The sequence below is a fragment of the Pelophylax lessonae genome (assembly GCF_965119305.1).
Source record: "Pelophylax lessonae genome assembly, chromosome: 2".
Lineage (NCBI taxonomy): Eukaryota > Metazoa > Chordata > Amphibia > Anura > Ranidae > Pelophylax > Pelophylax lessonae.
In genome coordinates, this window is record NC_138769.1 from 71,861,127 (window position 1) to 71,880,088 (window position 18,962).

The 18,962-nt window shown below is 37.8% G+C and overlaps 1 protein-coding gene across 4 annotated transcripts in view; it reads left to right on the forward strand.

Moving 5' to 3' along the window:
- Positions 1-18,962, forward strand: part of ROBO1 (roundabout guidance receptor 1) — a gene marked incomplete at its 5' end in the record, with an annotated part of 1,547,889 nt that overhangs the window by 824,364 nt on the left and 704,563 nt on the right. The window lies entirely within an intron of this gene.

The window sequence follows — 18,962 nt, forward strand, 5'->3', positions numbered from 1 at the left end:
CCATCCACATTTAACAGTGGATAGATGAATCCGCTGTGGTGTGAGCTATCGTATTCTGATAGGCAGAACCCTCACATGTCAGAATATTTCAAACAATGTCTATAGCTGGTTGGACTCAGGTGAGAATTTGCCACCTAACTCTTTTAACAAAAGTAGTTCGAAAAATTTACTTTTGCTGACCAGGTGGTGCCACCAGGGCCACCCGTGGAACAAACTTCATTCAATTTAGCAGGAATCAAACAATATTCAATGAGAGCATGGCCAGCTTAAGTAAATCAACCTCAATGTACCTCTAAGCAATGTTTATCTGAAATGGTCAGTCCACAGACACAACTAATTATTTCATTATGATTGATGGCTGGGGGGTTAACATAATTTAATCTTTACATATTATGTAATGCAGGCAAGATCTCCAGACTAAAGTTCTTGTCCCTACCTCCTTTATACGGAGTTTAATTTACCCTGCTGCATTACCTATAATATTAAGTCAATCAAAAATCCAAGAAAGTAAGATCCCCCTGTATTGGTTGCAACAGATGGGTGGAGTGGCAGCGATCTATTTTGCAGAGTACCCAGGAGAAGCCACTGGGTGATTTAGTGCCCTAGAATCCAACCGAAAATTGAAATAATGGTTTTGAGTGGACTGGTTCTTTAATCAGGCAACATGCTACATGCAGAGTATAGTAATAATTCAGAACAGACAATTCTCTTTTGTAGTTATGACTCTTTCTGTGATTTTGGGTTGCTTTGGATTACTATTACTGGTAGGTGTCTAGCCTAGCCAATGTCTAATCTTGACCTTTCTTTGTTGAGGTGTAAGGAGTTGAATTCCAACATGTCAAGGGCATCACATTGAAAAATGTGGGATTAAGAGATAAAGGTTTAGAGAAAGCAAATGTTGAGTTAAGTTTGCTCCCCACTAGTTGATGTTTTCTGCTCTTCACCATTGCTTTGTGCATTGGCTTATGGAATAAACTTGCATATTCTGTGGACTTTGAGTATCGGACCTATCAAAAGCATGGCATTTCCCGGCAAAGCCAATAATCCTACAGAGCACAATTGAGTTTAAAAGGAAAGGTTAGACAAATAAATAGTTTATTACTGTCTTATCTCTCTGCTGTCACACTGCTTTCCTCATTTGCTGCTTTGTGGATGGCATTGTGAAGACACTACCGGGATACCTGATAAAGTAAATTAGCTATTTGCTTTGTTGAAATTACTTATATGACTTCACAGAAGCAGCAGGTAGTTACACATTATATAAATTGGCCATGAACAGGCACACATTATTTCCACAAAAGGACAATTACTGTGTAAATTGGTCCAACCTAACTTGTCCAGCCTGGTCTTATTTTCTATGACCAGCATGTCTTGGGGTGACCTCAGCAGATACACTTGACAGAGATCAGTTGTGAAAAATGACTGTGTGGGATTAGTTCAGCTGACCACTGTCCTCATGAGGTGTAGTTGCTTGCTAATATCATAGACATACTCTTAAACAAAGCATTTGGGTTCATGTTTCTGTGAGAGCATCAGAGGAACACAATTGATCAACACTGAATATATGACTGACTTTAACGATCTTATCCCCTGTCCTTTACCTGATCCATACAGGCAGATGTGTACGATAATGAAGACTTGGGGTTGATTTACTAAGACTGGAGAGCGTAAAATCACGTGCAGCTCTGCTTAGAAACCAATCAGCTTCCAGGGTTTTTGTCAAAACTTTATTGAGCAAGCTGAATTTTGAAGCTGATTGGCTACCATGCACCAGATTCTGCACTCCCCAGCTATAGTAAATCAACACCTTGGCTTTATTTGCTGAATGTTATGCAATGAATGTCCTGCTGCTAATTACAGTAAATGTCTAAACTTATTTATTTATTTTTTTTACAGTCTGATAATTCAGTGCAAATATGTTTTATTAAAGTTGCTATTGTTTGCAGGTGATAGTTCATTGTAGAAAGTGAAAGTAGAGAAACAGCCTTTTAAAGGGTTCATCCATCCAAACCTGCCATTTATTTTGGGTGAATACTGGAAGGATGAATCAACTCTTCACCTTATTTATTTAAAGTAAACCTATCATCAAAGAATTATGGAGACTGCCATTGCTAACCTCCCTATAAAAAATGATAGTTGTCTGGCTTTTATGCTGATCCTTTGGCTTGAATAGGTCAGTGATCCAGAGCAAGTAGGTCATGAAAGTCAGAAAAAGGTCAGAAGTACTCATCTTAATACTTGTGCTGTGTCAGAGACATAAAGTATAATAATGAGTGGGTCCGCATAACAGCCAGGCAGCCAACATTTTCAGAAGGAGAGCTCAGCCTTCATGGGTTTCTGATTGGCAGGTTTTCTTAAATGGTTGGCTTGTCAAGTGTCAAGTCTAATGTTAGTCTACTATTGGGTAATACAATGTGTGGATTAGTATATTTTCTGAAGACAAATAGACTTGCACTCTGCAAGGGCAGTTGTTCCAGAGCTTAGTAAAGGAGGGGAAGCTCTGTTGGCTTCCATCATCCAATCATGTGCAAGCATAACATGCTGTTTTTTTTTTATATTTTCCTTGCATGTGATTGAATATTATTTGCACAGTGAAGCTTCACATTATTTACTAAGCTGTAGAGCAAATACCCTTGCAGAGTGCAACTGCAATTCCAGTGCACAGTCTATATGCCTTTAATAAATCCTCCTCAATATGTTTTTATTAAGCATCAAGTCGACCAATTATATATTATTTCGTATTATTATGGTATTATAGTCATAAACAAATCCATGGCTTCTCATGTGTTGTCTTCTTCACAAGGAGAGCTCCCTGGCACTATGTTATTTTTTAAATGGACCAGCTGAGACTTTCACAGTTGTATAGGAAACCATATAGTAAATTAGTGTACTATAACTCCCATAACTGACCTATCAGTATTGGACTGATCTTTAAATTTTAGATCATTTGCTGTTTAGTGTATTTACTACTTCTCTCTTTTTCTATAAGGCCTTCTTAATACCTATACATTCTGCTGTAATGCATTACTGAATGCACATTAACATGTGACTTTTCACATGTTGATATGCGTTGTGTTGAAATAGCTCATTCATTTCGTCTGGGCTGCCAATGAACAGCAATGAAATGAAAAAAAAAAAAAAAGACCAGCACCTTTTTAATGCATTGCTCTACAACTGATATTTCTACAGTGCAGGTCCATCAACATCCCATGGACTGTTCCTTTCTAAATGAATGGCACCATAACGCACCATGTCACAGATTGTGAATATCAATAAGGCATTGTAAAATTCTTAGTTTACTGTGCATTTCCTTGGTGCATCAGGAAGAATGGGCCCAGAAAGTTAAAAGCATAAAAAGTGTACGATAAATACAAAAGAACCTACTAAACATGATGAAGTCTACCTACCCACTATAACTGATTATTATAAAGGGATGAAGAGTTGAATTAACACAATGATCTAATATATAATATAGGTAGCATTATATTTTTTAATTACATTTCTTATGTGTAACACATTTTAATTCTTCCATTCATGGTCAGTCCGTGTATTCCATATCAGGAAAACTGCTATGTGCCTCATACCTGGTGAGCATGGTCCAGTAAATGTGACAGGTTTGATTAATGTATCATTCTGTCTCTATTTCAAGCAATACTTATGCTTTACAACCTAAATACAGTTGACCTATTGAGTTTTGTTAAGTGATCACACTTATTAGGGTGTTTTATTAAGCAGGGCATTACTTCACTAAGTCTTACAGTCTTTGCCGAGGAAACTTGTTAATTTGGAAAATAACATGCTATCCATCATCGACTGTCAAGAGTATTGATCAATGCAAGGCATTTTATGCAATACATACTCATTAGAATAATTAAATTTCACAGGGAAGTGTGTATTTGACTGCTGAGGCACATAGGCTTAGGAAAACCAAACTATTAACATAATAAAACCACCTTCTTGCCCGTATAAGAAACCACACTTACAACCATTGAGTTGGAAAAGGGGCAAGGTCACAGCTTTATTTAATTTCCAACAGAACATGTAAAAACTTTAAACCAGTGCCAGGTCCCAATTGTACTGTGGGCACGTTTTAACATTAACAAAACAAATTCCAAAGGGGGCCTGTCCTGACCATAAGTGATGGACAAACAGCATACTTCTAATTTCCAATTAAGGGCATTGCCCATTACTTCAACTTCAAAAGCTGGCAAGGTCGAAAAATGCTGCTAAAGCTGTGACATACCATCCTAAGGGGGCAGCCTCTTCTAGTTATGCGTTCTTCAAAAGGCCATGAATTCCCTGGGAGCAGACTTTACCTAAGCTCAGACCCACCCCATCGCCCTGTGATTCCATCCAATCATCTTTGACCACTATCCTGGTGATAACTCCCACCTCCTAGCCATGCCCCCATCATTCAAGGCTCTCTTTCCCTAAGTGGATCAAGAGGCCTTCATTATCATTATAATGATACTGTTTTATTATAATATAACGCAGAATTCTCAAAACTTTTTCTTTCATTTGGTGAATTGGTCCAAAATTATACACTGAGCTATTATTACCTCTTTAGTTTCTGAAATAGATTTCTCACCTGTATAGTTCTATGCTAACCTACTTACAGTTCCCTTCCTGTGCATGATCTGGCTCATACATAGCATGGGTGACAAAATTCTGCCATTTCCATTAGACTGTGTGCTGATTAGCTGTTGTAGAAAGCATATGGAGCAATCAGTAGTTAACTACTGAGCTAGAATTTCCAAGAAAGTGCTCTGAGTTCCACCTAACACTGTATATTTCTCATTAAGGTAAAAAAAAAAAAAAACATATGAAGTGACTGGTCTCAGGGGATACACATAGATGAACAAATCCTCCTACATATGTTGTACCTGTTTATCTGCAGCCATTGTTTCTCTACAGCCTTCTAAAAAACATAGAACAAAGGCTTTTTTTCAGCTCTGGAGTACATAAAGCTTAGTGTAATCTGGGACTCGAGTAGAGGCAAATGAATAAATGGAAGGCCCTGAAGGGGATTTGTCATGTCTATAAGTTGTGAAAATACAGAAAAATTTGAAACAAACCTTGTTTGCATCATGAGCCCCTCATGGACTATTGACAAAAACCAATATAGTAAAATTGTATTTTATTGTATATAGATATCAAAACATTAAAAGTAAAAATGTGTTACAACACATGCCATATATTGGATATTGGACATGCGTATATTTAACCATATCAGCAGCAATGTGCAATGAATAAATACATAAAACCAATAGACTTGGTAAAGCCAATGGGAATAGTTGTCTAACAGTACATAATGACACCTAACATGTTTCGGACTTGTTGAGTGTAATGTCCTTCTTCAGAGGTGACAACAAAGTTTGACAGCTGATCTAGATATAAATACAAATATTAGTACATAAATTCAATAAGTGTATCAAAATAGTAAATATATACTGTGCTGCTGATAGTTCATAACATTGCACAGTACTTACATGCCCAATAGGATTTCACCCAGCAGTCCAATCAAAATTCTCAGTTTTCACAGAGATTTCAAATGCTGGAGCTTCTTGGAAAGAAACTCAATAACATGGTCAGCCATACCAGGCCCGGGAAGCCGCTAAATTGTACTCAAGGATCCAGGGCAGGTAATATAAACTCAATATGGCTACCTGGAGTTGTTCTGTACACAGAATGTATACTGACCACACTCCAGAAACATCATTTCCTGCTTGTGTGATTGGCTCACCAATTTTTTTAGAAGTCTGCACTAGGATGCAAGTCAGATTTCAGATATCCCTTGAAATACTTCCAATAGGAACATGTCTAAAGGGATGCAGGCCCAGCAGACATTCTTATTTGTGCTCTGCAACTGCACAGCTGGTTGATAATTATGAAACCAGTCCCATTATACTGTGTCAACAGTCCCATAGCTGAATATCTGTAGTATGAGATCTAAGGCACTGCTGCCTCTGGCTACTAGTCTCCAGTAATGAGGATTGAGATTTGATAATATCCTTACTGTGATGCTCAGTGTTCTCCTTGCTGGAGGCTCTGACATAAGGAAGCACAAACCCTACTAAGATGGCCACCTACACACAGAGCCATAGTGCAGAGTAAGGTATTGTAAGTCAGTAATAGGAAAATATCAGCAGCTGGAAGACTGGCGACTAGTCATTTGCCTTCTGCCTGTCTTCATGGGGCACAGCTTCAAGAGTCCAATTCCTCTTTAACCACTTGAGTTCCAGCGTATATTGCATCTTCATTATCAGGCTATGTTTCAGTTTTCAGTGCTGTGAAAGTTTGACTGACAGTTACTTCATCATGCATTACTTTACTTTACCACAATACATTTTGGATTCTTTCTTAAGATAGACAAGTCATTCTTTTGGTGGTATACCCCCCTATATTGATTAGAAATTAAAAAAAAAAATGTTTCCCTTACTTTCAGTTATACAATACATCAAGTAAAATTGCTTTGACTGTACTAAAGCCCCCAATCCAATTAGGGAAAACATTTTCCCTAATGTTTTATGGAAATGGAAAAACATGTTGGTATTGAGGTGGTTAAAGCATGGAGCTTGGTAACAGTGCACTAGATACAGTACAGCATTAATATGCAGGTCATACAAAGAGGGAGGAAGAGGTAAATGGGTTTAAATACAGGTCACATACAGTGGGAAGATAGATATAATTGGGTTAATATGCAGGATACAGGAAGTAAAGGGTTAATATACTGGTTACATAGACCGACTGGGGATGAAATCAACAGAAGAGGAGGAGGGGAAAGGGTTAAAAAATAGCCGCACAATCAGGTAAAATCCCTCTCCAACAATCTGTTGCTGCATGTGGTCCCTTCATTGATATAAACTACTTCTTCCCCTTCATTTGGTGTGAGTGGCAGGGGAAAGCTCTCAGATGTAAACACAAGTGTTTACAGTTGTGATTTTTGTGATTGGTCATCTCAGTGATTACAAGTTACAGAGCCACTCCGATCAGCTCTGTACATTGTGTTTGTAATCTGAGCCATTTGATCACAGAGAACATCACTCTGCTCACTCTTCTCCCTCCTCCTATCAACTGTTTCTCAACAATATATTTGCATGCAGAACAGCTGATTGACTTCAGATCCTGGTCCCCAACTCCAAGTCTAAGTGCTGCTGTACATGGGATTACAAGAAGCTGATACCAAATCAGATTCAGGTACATAAACGGAATGAAATAAAATCAGCGCACTCGAATAACAATAAGAATAAGAGAACACTAAGGGCCAATAAATCAAATCCCAAATCAGTACAAATATAATAAACAGTGCAGCGCTAAAATAAGTATATGGCTAAAATGCAGAAATTATAACATATAGAAGCAAAGAGTTCCAATGTGGAAGCAAAGTGAACATGCAGATATAGGTGAAATATATAGTGCTTCACTCTTGAGTGTCCTCCACCAGCCACACTGTCTTCTCACCTCCAGAATAGCCCCTGTGAAAACAGGCAGGCTAGACAGGCACAAACTTTCAAGGATAACACAGGAACCAGAAGTAGATTACACACTTGCAGGGAACCAGGTGTCCTAAGGTGGGGGTCATTCTCAGTGCTGATAAGGGACTTCCATATATCTAGAGATTCCACATCATGATGAAACATATGTTCACATGGAATAAGCAAGAGGACTGGACATAGTGCGTAACCTCTTTTAAAACTCAACTTTATTTATAGGCATAAAAAATACAAGTACCTTAATGGGCACTGAACACAGTGCACGGTCACAGCTGGTATTAGTACTGCACTCCTTGCGATGGATGGCGGGTGACGTCACCGGCTCCTCCCCCTCCATATGCGTTACGTCCCCATGGGCGGAACTTCATGAAGTCCCGCTCACAGGGACGTAACGCATATGGAGGGGGAGGAGCCGGTGACGTCACCCGCCATCCATCGCAAGGAGTGCAGTACCAATACCAGCTGTGACCGTGCACTGTGTTCAGTGCCCATTAAGGTACTTGTATTTTTTATGCCTATAAATAAAGTTGAGTTTTAAAAGAGGTTACGCACTATGTCCAGTCCTCTTGCTTATTCCATGTGAACGTATGTTTCATCCTGATGTGGAATCTCTAGATATATGGAAGTCCCTTATCAGCACTGAGAATGACCCCCACCTTAGGACACCTCGTTCCCTGCAAGTGTGTAATCTACTTCTGGTTCCTGTGTTATCCTTGAAAGTTTGTGCCTGTCTAGCCTGCCTGTTTTCACAGGGGCTAATCTGGAGGTGAGAAGACAGTGTGGCTGGTGGGGGACACTCAAGAGTGAAGCACTATATATTTCACCTATATCTGCATGTTCACTTTGCTTCCACACTGGGACTCTTTGCTCCTATATGTTATAATTTCTGCATTTTAGCCATATACTTGTTTTAGGTACATAAACTGGTTTCCTTAAAAAAAAAAATACATTTATTGATTTAGGTAATAACTACAAGGCTACAATAAAGCTGAACTCCAAGCAGAGATAAAGTTACAGATTAATGCAGCTCTGTAATCATTTATATATCACTAAATGTATTTTATTAACGCAAGCAGTGTTAGAACCTGAATTCAATCTTGTATAAGATTGCAGCCCCTCTACAGCAGGGCTTAATTGTGAGAGGAAGAAGCAGCACAATGAGCCAATCAAATACTGATGAAAAACAGACTGATAGGAGCAGAAAGCAGAATGACAGAGAGATGAGCTCATCCCTGCTATCACTGTCAAGTCACAGGCTGGGGTGGACCCAGGAAAACCTAAACTCAGAGGATGTGGGTTGACCGGTGCTGATCATTAGACTGAGAACATCAAGAGGGATAAAAAATTGTACTGTGGAGGACATCTCTGGTTTAAAGGTGAATATTGAAGAAAAAGTTGGTTTTGTAATTACCTCTTTTTACCACTTGTCGTCAAATTGCATATCCGGTACGTCATTTGACTTCAAGTGGTTGTACTGGGATGAGGCCTGCAGCTGAAGGTATTAACCTGGTACAGTTTTTTAGAGCCGACGACTGGCTGGCTCTTTTGTAATAGCAATCGGAGTGGCTAACTAATTCAATTGCTTTTTCTAGCAGACCCCCCCCCCCACCCCGATGCCTTCCACGGCTCTCTCTGCCTCTCTTGTCCCACCAGGAACCTTAAGGCGGTTGACCATAGACACATACAAAGTCGGAATCAGCTTTGATTGGGTCTCCGCTATGGTAATCGAGAAGTAATGACATGACATGACTTCCGGTTTACTGGGATGTCAACTGAGCCATTTTTTAAAAATTGAAAGTATTCAAAAACACTGATCTTGGTGTTTTGAATGCTTTCAAGTGCAATGGAGGGATTTTGGGTATTTTTGACCCCAGATTCTTCCATAAACTGTACCTGCCAAGTGCCTATTGCTGTCACAAGGATGCTTTCATTCTATGTGACAGCAATAAAAGTAATCAAAAATAAATTAAATTAAATAAATAATTAATGAGAACAAAAAAAAATTGCCCCTGTCCCCCTGTGCTAGCGCGCAAAAGCAAATGCGTACATCGTCCTGCACACATGCAAACATCGATCGTTCCACACATGTGAGGTATCTCCGTGAACATCAGATCATGGGCAGTAATTCTAGCCCTAGACATCCTCTGTATATATAGTGGTAACCTATAAAGGGTTTTAAAATTGAAAAACCCACCAATTTATTCTCTCGGCCTCTGCTTTAAAAAAAATATATAATGTTTGGGAGTAATTTTCTAGCAATAAAAAAAGATTTTCACATGTATACAAAAAGTGCCGGAAAAGCCTGGTCTTCAAGTGGTTAATGGGCTATTTTTTTAGTTGCTATTTTTGGCTCTAGCTCTACTTTAATTTGTGTTATTTTATATCTGCCCAAAGTTTAGTTTCAATGATTTTACAATACCCCATTCTGAACTCATTTATATAAAGCCTTACCGTTTTGCATGATTAGAATTGTCCACATCTTTCAGATTAAGCAGTATTAAACCCAAAATCATAAATACTGTATATTATATTGCAGATTACCAATTCCTAGTGTAGTAGCTGTATTAGTTTGCTTTTTAGGCTTTTTTCCTTTATTTCCACCTGGGGATTCAGCCAGTAAGTCTGTTATTTTTCAACTAACTTAAACAGACTAAGCTGTCCAGACTAATTAGAGGTTGGATGGTTAGGACAAACCATTCAACACTGACAGGGGTGCTTACAATGGTCAGCTTTTATTCAGTTATGTAATACCTTTATGCCAAAAGGAAACAAAAAAACTGTTGTTGCAACTGCTTAAAAAGTGTTAGCTGGAGTTTTATCTTTAACTTGTTAGTCAAGTCCCTCTAAGCCTAGAACACACAGGCCGAATGTTGGGTGGCATGGGCTGGTTCAATAGAAACCGGCCGACATTTGGCCCCAGTGTACTGCGGTTGGTCTGACAGAAGCCAGCCATTTGTCTGACTTTTATTTAAGGGTCATGACCAAAAAAAAGGTCTGCCGACCGGGTCCCGATCAGTGCTCTCAGCCAATAGCTGAGAGTGCTGACTGGAATGTCCTGACAGGGGGGAGGGGCATTCCCCCGTCATAACACAATACAGTAGCTCAGAGAGGGAGATCACTGTGCTAATATTGGTAAGTTAGTACAATGGCTCCTCCTGAGTTGTCAGTTTTTTGTGTGTACCAGGATTTAATTGGCTAGTCCACCTAAAGCTGCCCAAATTCAACCAGCTCGGCAGGGACTGGCCAAATCTATGGACTGTTGAATAATTTTATCAATCAACTGGTTTCAGCTGCTGATCAGTGTATTCTGATAGTGGAGAAGTCCCACAGTTAAGCCCCATACACACGATCAGAATAGCATAAAAAAAATACCACTTTCGATGCGATTGTGCGATAATCTGATCGTTAGTACACAGCTTTCCTCCGAAGTTTTCCGAAAAGACAAGTACAAAACTTTTCTCGTACGATACCAGATTTTATGAATTTCATTTAATCAGAACCGTTTTCGTCCAAAAATAAAATACATTGCATCATTTCCAAATTTTTATTCTGTCGTATAAAACAAAAAAATAAGACATCTTGCCTAATATTACCCCCTCTGCAGATTGACTATGCTACTGTACAAAGGTGTCTTCATTGCTGCTCCATACAGAGTGGAGATGCCCTTAGATAGGAAGTGTGTTACTGGCCAGATTACAAGGTGAAAATAAAGGCCACCACAGATAAGGATCGGTAAACTTCAATATATTACATTTTGTTTGTGGGTTTAATATTGCTTTAGTTTCCCAAAAAAGTCAGTGATAAAGCCACAGGTAAAAGCACTTCATTGTTGCTGCCAAAAGGTCCAATCAGTGGGGTTGATTTACTAAAACCGGAGAGTGCACAATCTGGTGCAGCTGTGCATGGTAGCCAATGAGCTTCTAACCTCAGCTTGTTCACTTGCCAACCGCCTAACTGGGAATGTTCATCATGATTTTGATATAAAAATACCATTGTTATGGCAGCAGCTAGCTGCCATAACCTGTATAGTTTTTTTTTCCCTTAGGCGGACGACTTTCAGATAAAAGTGATCCCAGCAGCAAATATGCCGCAAGATCACTTTTATAGGAGGTGGGAGAGGTGCCCCCTCCTGCTGCATCCAGTTCCAAGTTTAACGGAGCTGTCAGTAAGCCCGGGACCGATCCAATGCAGTCGATGGCTAGGCAGGAAGTCAAGTGAGGGCAAGATGGCCCCCACTTGGCTTTATGCCCTTGGAAGCCCAGAGCAACCTCCAACATCACTTCCAGTTTTCGGGCTTAAAGACTTTTTTTTTTTTAAGTCAAAGTGTCAAAAAAAAATAATTTTGCCTTCTAAGTGTAAATTGGAGATCTGGGTTATTTTTGGCCCCTAGATCTCTCAATAAAGAGGACATGTCATGCTTATTTCTATTATGGGGGATGTTTGCATTCCTTGTAATAGGAATAAAAGTGATAAAAAAAATAAATAAATGGACAGTGTAAAAATAAAAAATAAAATAAATAAGAAAAAATTAAAGCGCTCCATTCCTCCGTGCTCGTGCACAGAAGCATACGCATATGTAGGTCACATATGTAAACGGTGTTCAAACCGCACATGTGAGGTATCACTGCGAATATTAGAGCAATAGCAATAATTCTAGCACCAAACCTCCTCTGTAACCTTAAACAGGTAACTTGCAAAAAGTTTTAAAGCCTCACTTATGGATATTTCTAAGTACCTTAGTTTGTCACCATTCGACGAGTGTGCGTAATTTTAAAGAATGACATGTTAAGTATCTATTTACTTGACGTAACATCTTTTTTCACATTATACACAAAAATCGGGCTAACTTTACTGTTTTTTTTTTTATTCATTATGCAGGTCATACAGAGAGGGGTAAGAGGGTTAATGCACAGGTCACATACAGTGGGAGGATAGATATAAGGGGGTTAATGTTCAGGATGCAGGAGGTAAAGGGTTAATATACTGGTTACAATTATAAAGTGTGATATGTTTGGTATCTATTTACTCAGCGTGACATCATCTTTTATATTTTACAAAATAATTGGGTTATGCATTGTGTTTTTTTTGCATTAAAATGTAAAAAAGTATATTTTTTCCAACAACCTTAGAAAGACCACTGCGCAAATACAGTGTGACTAAAGTATTGCAATTACCGCCATTTTATTCTCTATGGTCTCTGTTAAAAAAAATAAAAAAAAACTATATATATAAAGATAGATAGATAGATAGATAGATAGATAGATAGATAGATAGATAGATAGATAGATAGATAGATAGATAGATAGATAGATAGATAGATAGATAGATAGATAGATAGATAGATAGATAGATAGATAGATAGATAGATAGATAGATAGATAGATAGATAGATAGATAGATAGATAGATAGATAGATAGATAGATAGATAGATAGATAGATAGATAGATAGATAGATAGATAGATAGATAGATAGATAGATAGATAGATAGATAGATAGATAGATAGATAGATAGATAGATAGATAGATAGATAGATAGATAGATAGATAGATAGATAGATAGATAGATAGATAGATAGATAGATAGATAGATAGATAGATAGATAGATAGATAGATAGATAGATAGATAGATAGATAGATAGATAGATAGATAGATAGATAGATAGATAGATAGATAGATAGATAGATAGATAGATAGATAGATAGATAGATAGATAGATAGATAGATAGATAGATAGATAGATAGATAGATAGATAGATAGATAGATAGATAGATAGATAGATAGATAGATAGATAGATAGATAGATAGATAGATAGATAGATAGATAGATAGATAGATAGATAGATAGATAGATAGATAGATAGATAGATAGATAGATAGATAGATAGATAGATAGATAGATAGATAGATAGATAGATAGATAGATAGATAGATAGATAGATAGATAGATAGATAGATAGATAGATAGATAGATAGATAGATAGATAGATAGATAGATAGATAGATAGATAGATAGATAGATAGATAGATAGATAGATAGATAGATAGATAGATAGATAGATAGATAGATAGATAGATAGATAGATAGATAGATAGATAGATAGATAGATAGATAGATAGATAGATAGATAGATAGATAGATAGATAGATAGATAGATAGATAGATAGATAGATAGATAGATAGATAGATAGATAGATAGATAGATAGATAGATAGATAGATAGATAGATAGATAGATAGATAGATAGATAGATAGATAGATAGATAGATAGATAGATAGATAGATAGATAGATAGATAGATAGATAGATAGATAGATAGATAGATAGATAGATAGATAGATAGATAGATAGATAGATAGATAGATAGATAGATAGATAGATAGATAGATAGATAGATAGATAGATAGATAGATAGATAGATAGATAGATAGATAGATAGATAGATAGATAGATAGATAGATAGATAGATAGATAGATAGATAGATAGATAGATAGATAGATAGATAGATAGATAGATAGATAGATAGATAGATAGATAGATAGATAGATAGATAGATAGATAGATAGATAGATAGATAGATAGATAGATAGATAGATAGATAGATAGATAGATAGATAGATAGATAGATAGATAGATAGATAGATAGATAGATAGATAGATAGATAGATAGATAGATAGATAGATAGATAGATAGATAGATAGATAGATAGATAGATAGATAGATAGATAGATAGATAGATAGATAGATAGATAGATAGATAGATAGATAGATAGATAGATAGATAGATAGATAGATAGATAGAGATATATATATATATGTGTATCTATAAATATATATAATATGCAGGGGTTCTAAGTAATTTTCTAGCAAAAAAAGATTTTTACTTGTAAACAACAAATGTCAGAAAAAGAGTGGTTAAGCTTTAACCAGTTCTGGACCGGAAGGATTTGCCCCCTTAATGACCAGGCCATTTTTTGTGAATCGGCACGGTGTTACTTTCATGGAAAACACTGTACTGAAACAAAATTGATATCCTTTTTTTCCCACAAATAGAGCTTTCTTTTGGTGGTATTTGATCGCCTCTGTGATTTTTATTTTTTGCGCTATAAACAAAAAAAGAGAGACAATTCTGAAAATAAAAAACAATATTTTTCACATTCTGCTATATAACATTCCAAAAAAAAATTAATCCTTTTAGGCCAAAAACAAAATTGCAATAAGAATATTTTGATTGGTTTGCACAAAAGTTATCGCGTCTATAAACTAGGAGAAAGATTTATGTAATTTTTATTTATTTTCCTTTTTTTTACTAGTAATGGCGGCGATCAGCGATTTTTAGTGGGACTGCGACATTGCGGCAGACAGATCGGACACCTAACTGACATTTTTGACACTTTTATAGGACCAGTGACATTATTACAGTAATGTCGCCCCCCAGCACCATGCGCGTAACGAACGTTGTACTACGTTGGTTCGCACAGCCGAGCCAGCGTGCCACAGTAAAGCTGCGGCGAGCGATCGGCAAGTGGTTAAAAAAAAACCTACGAGCTGATTGTGTTTCTTTGCAGAGCTGCACCAGATTTTGCACTCTCCAGTTTTAGTAAATCAAATGTTTATGCGTCTCTTCTACTCATACTATTGTGTCATATAAAATAATACATTTCCCAGGAGTAAAGTGTAATTATTCTCTGCTTGTGCATGCGTAATCATTAAGTGGATTAGAACATCCTTTAATCTACTTAATGTGTTTAGTGTTTATTGTACAGCATTATAGCCCTTGTTTGCATCCATTTATTTTGTATAACAAAGATCAGATCCCCGGCTTCCATGGTTCTTGTGTGTTGAATGGATCTCTGCACCACAGGGCTGAGCCTCCTCATTCATTAGCTTTATTGTGCCACATCTAATGCTGGCATATACCCGCTAGCGATTCCTCTGCGCCTACATATCCAGGACGTCAGGCTTCAAGGGAAAGGAAAAAAAATGGTGAACTTGCAAACAGTAGCAAGTTATTTAGTGCAGAGGGGGGACTTTATTTTATCATTGTTTCAGCACACTTCTGTTAATCTGTCACAAAGTCATCGTTTATAACAGCACAGCGAGTTCCCATTCTTCCCTAGAAACAGTTTCCTGGCAGATGAAAGCTTTTGTTATTTGGCAATTTATAATGCTGGCTGTACAGGTCAGGTCACCAAGAGCAAAACCCAGCATGATTGACAATATTTAGATTGCTGCCATTCTGCTCACACTGCAGGCTGACAATAGGGACCTGCATGCTTTTTGATCTTGTCTCTGGCAAATGGCTGGTTAACCTCTTCAGTGCTGGAGAGTTCTGGACATGTCCTCGTCTTTTTTTTTTTTTTTTTGATGATGGGTTATGGAACAAAACATGTTTTCTTTTTGTAATCTCCTCTTATAGAGAGATCATTTCACCATCATTCCAGGTTATGTTAATTAAAGCTTGCATTATGTGAAAACACACCGCGCTTACAAAAAAAAGAAATAATATGAATTGATTCATTTTGTCAATTAAAATAATTAGAATTAATTAACTGATTAAAAAGGCCTGGAGTGCTGAAAAAAAAAAAAACACAGAAAAAAACACCTGCAGAGGCTGTAAAGAGTCCCCTTTCCAATTATGAAGAATGTCCGCCACCAATATGCTCCCTCACCTTCCTAGTTGTAAGCAGCACTATGTGAACTAACACAGAACTAAGTGATGAGTCTATTAAGAAAATTCAGTAGTAGGCAGCACTGACTACATTAAAGGAAAATTGGACCAGGAGCAATCTGTAGGCTACCACTGCCAAGCCTCTAAAAATGCTAGCTTCCTGGCTGTCCTTCAGCTCTAAAAACCTAAGTACTTTTCTTGAAGGTCAGAGTGAAGTAAAAGCTCCTAATCTATATACTTGTTCCAGTCAGTGACTCAGGTGTACTGAAACCCATGGGCATGCAATGTTATGATTATTATATTTATACTATAATGGCTCTTGACAGTGGTTGTAAACCCTCACATATACCCAATGAAATGAACAGAGATGAAAAAAATCATCTACATGTCTTCTCTACCCGAGGTGGTAAAGGGGTGGAGAGGTGCAGTAACAGAGCTGCTTGGAGGAAAGGCCCACACCCCCCTCCACACAGCAGAATAACTGTTCCGTGCTGAGCCTTAACAACACACACACACACAAAGTTACCTCATGTTTTGAAAAACTTTTTAGAAGTGGCTCATGTTGATATCAGAGGAACGAAGCACCAGAGAGAAACAACACTTAGAGCTTTGGAGAGTGATAAGCAAACACTACCGATATGTATTTGCTCATATTCCATGACTGGGGTTTACAACCACTTAAACACCTGTCTGGCATATGTAGGCTGTACAACACATGGGGTAGCAGTGAACCCCAGTAGAAACAGGGATGCACATCCTTTTATCGTTCCTACCAAGGTGCTCTAAAGCTATAACTTCATTGTGTGCATTGCAAATCTACCCTGAAGTTATGTGGTGACCATTAAGAATACTCTAATACAGTTCAGAGTTGTGGGTTTTAGCAAGCCTCAAGCAGTATCTGCTCTTTGGATCTATCAGCCTGCTGGATTTTATCTGCTGTAGAAATGAATGTGCCAGTTGAAGTGTGATTTTTAATAAACCTCAAGACGTTTACGGACTACGCGATGGATGGATGTCTTTCTTTTCTGGCATCATATCAATACTTATAGTGAAGTGGCGATTATCTTTTCCTGTTGGCAGCGGAGATTATGAGTCTAATCCATGCATTTTTAGCCATTATAGTGTTTGGCCTATCTGTTCTGGTAAGTGGCGGTGTGATTATCACTATCCGGTAGTGGATTTCAGCTTCCCGTGCACTATTTATTGAAGGATCACACATCAATCACCTTATGATGGGATTCTTTATTTACTGATGAACTGTTCATTTGCTTTTTGATGTGAGTTGTTTGGATATATATATATATATATATATATATATATATATATATATTTAAAAATTTACTTTTGCACATTTTCCTCCACTGGGTACATGAGATGAATTATAAGTGATGTGTTTGTATTTTCACATTTAATTTTGTTGTTTCATATTGCACTTTTTTGCACTTGAGGTTGCATATTGTACTTGTTGCACTTTGCGTTAAAGATTATAGCACTGCTTTAGTTTTCTACATCTGCAAAGATGAGTTTTGTTAGTTTTGTATGTATTCCCATTCACACACCATACCCCATAAATTGTTTTATCTTGTTCAGAATTTTTTGGGATTATAGAGTATAAGACACAGTTCTCAGGATACAGAGAAATGGTAATATACAGCATCAATATACCATCAACCACCCCCCCCCCTCATGCCAGGGTATTAGGTGTAATCCTAGACTCTGACCTTGCAGCCCCAAATCCATTCGCTGTCAAAAGCTTGTAAACTTCAACTCCATAACATCTCTAAAATTCGCCCCTTTTTAACAACTGAAACCACCAAGCTACTCATTCACTCCCTTGTTATCTATCGCCTCCACTATTGCAACTCCTTTCTCATAGGCCCACCTCTTCATAGGCTATCCCCTCTTCAGTCTATCATGAATGCTGCTGCCAGGCTTATCCACCTTACCAACCGCTCAGTGTCTGCCTTCCCTCTCCCCCAATTCCTACACTGGCCCCCGATAGCCTAGAGAATTAAATTCAAAATACAAACCACAACATACAAAGCCATTCACAACTCTTCCCCAAGCTACATCACCAATATTGTCTCAAAATATCACCCAAACCATCCTCTCCCCTCCTCTCAAGACCTTCTTCTCTCAAGCTCCCTTGTCTCCTCCTCCCATGCTCATCTCCAGGATTTCTCCAGAGCCTCTCCCATCCGCTCTACCTCGACCTGTTCAGCTATCTCCTTCTCTAGCTGCCTTCAGGCAATCCCTGAAAACTCATCACTTCAGGGAAGCCTATTACACCTCCAACTAATCTTTGACCTCTCCCATCAGCTTATTCCCCACAGTTGAAACCTCTTGCAACACCTGCCCCACCCCATTAGATTGTAAGCTCTTCTGAGCAGGGCCCTCTTAATCCTTTTGTATTTTAGTATATTGTAACTGTATTGTCTCCCTTTTATATTGTAAAGCGCTGCGTAAAGTGTTGGCGCTATATAAATCCTGAATAATAATAATAATAATCATAATACAGTAGAGTATTGGCATTGTCAATAGATTGAGAACAATGGAAAACAGTAAAACTGTCATGTGGAATGGAACCAAAATTGAATAGGAGGCTTACAGTGCAAGGTTGATAGCATTCCACACTGGACAGTGCGGGACCGTGTTTATAAGGTGGGTAGTCCCAAAAAATGTTTAAACAAATTGTATCTTACCTTTTACAGCGTACATGTCTCTTGGAAAAAAGTGTCATGGCAGACTGCAAGCATTTGATACCAAGTTCATTGTAAGTATTTACCAATAGAA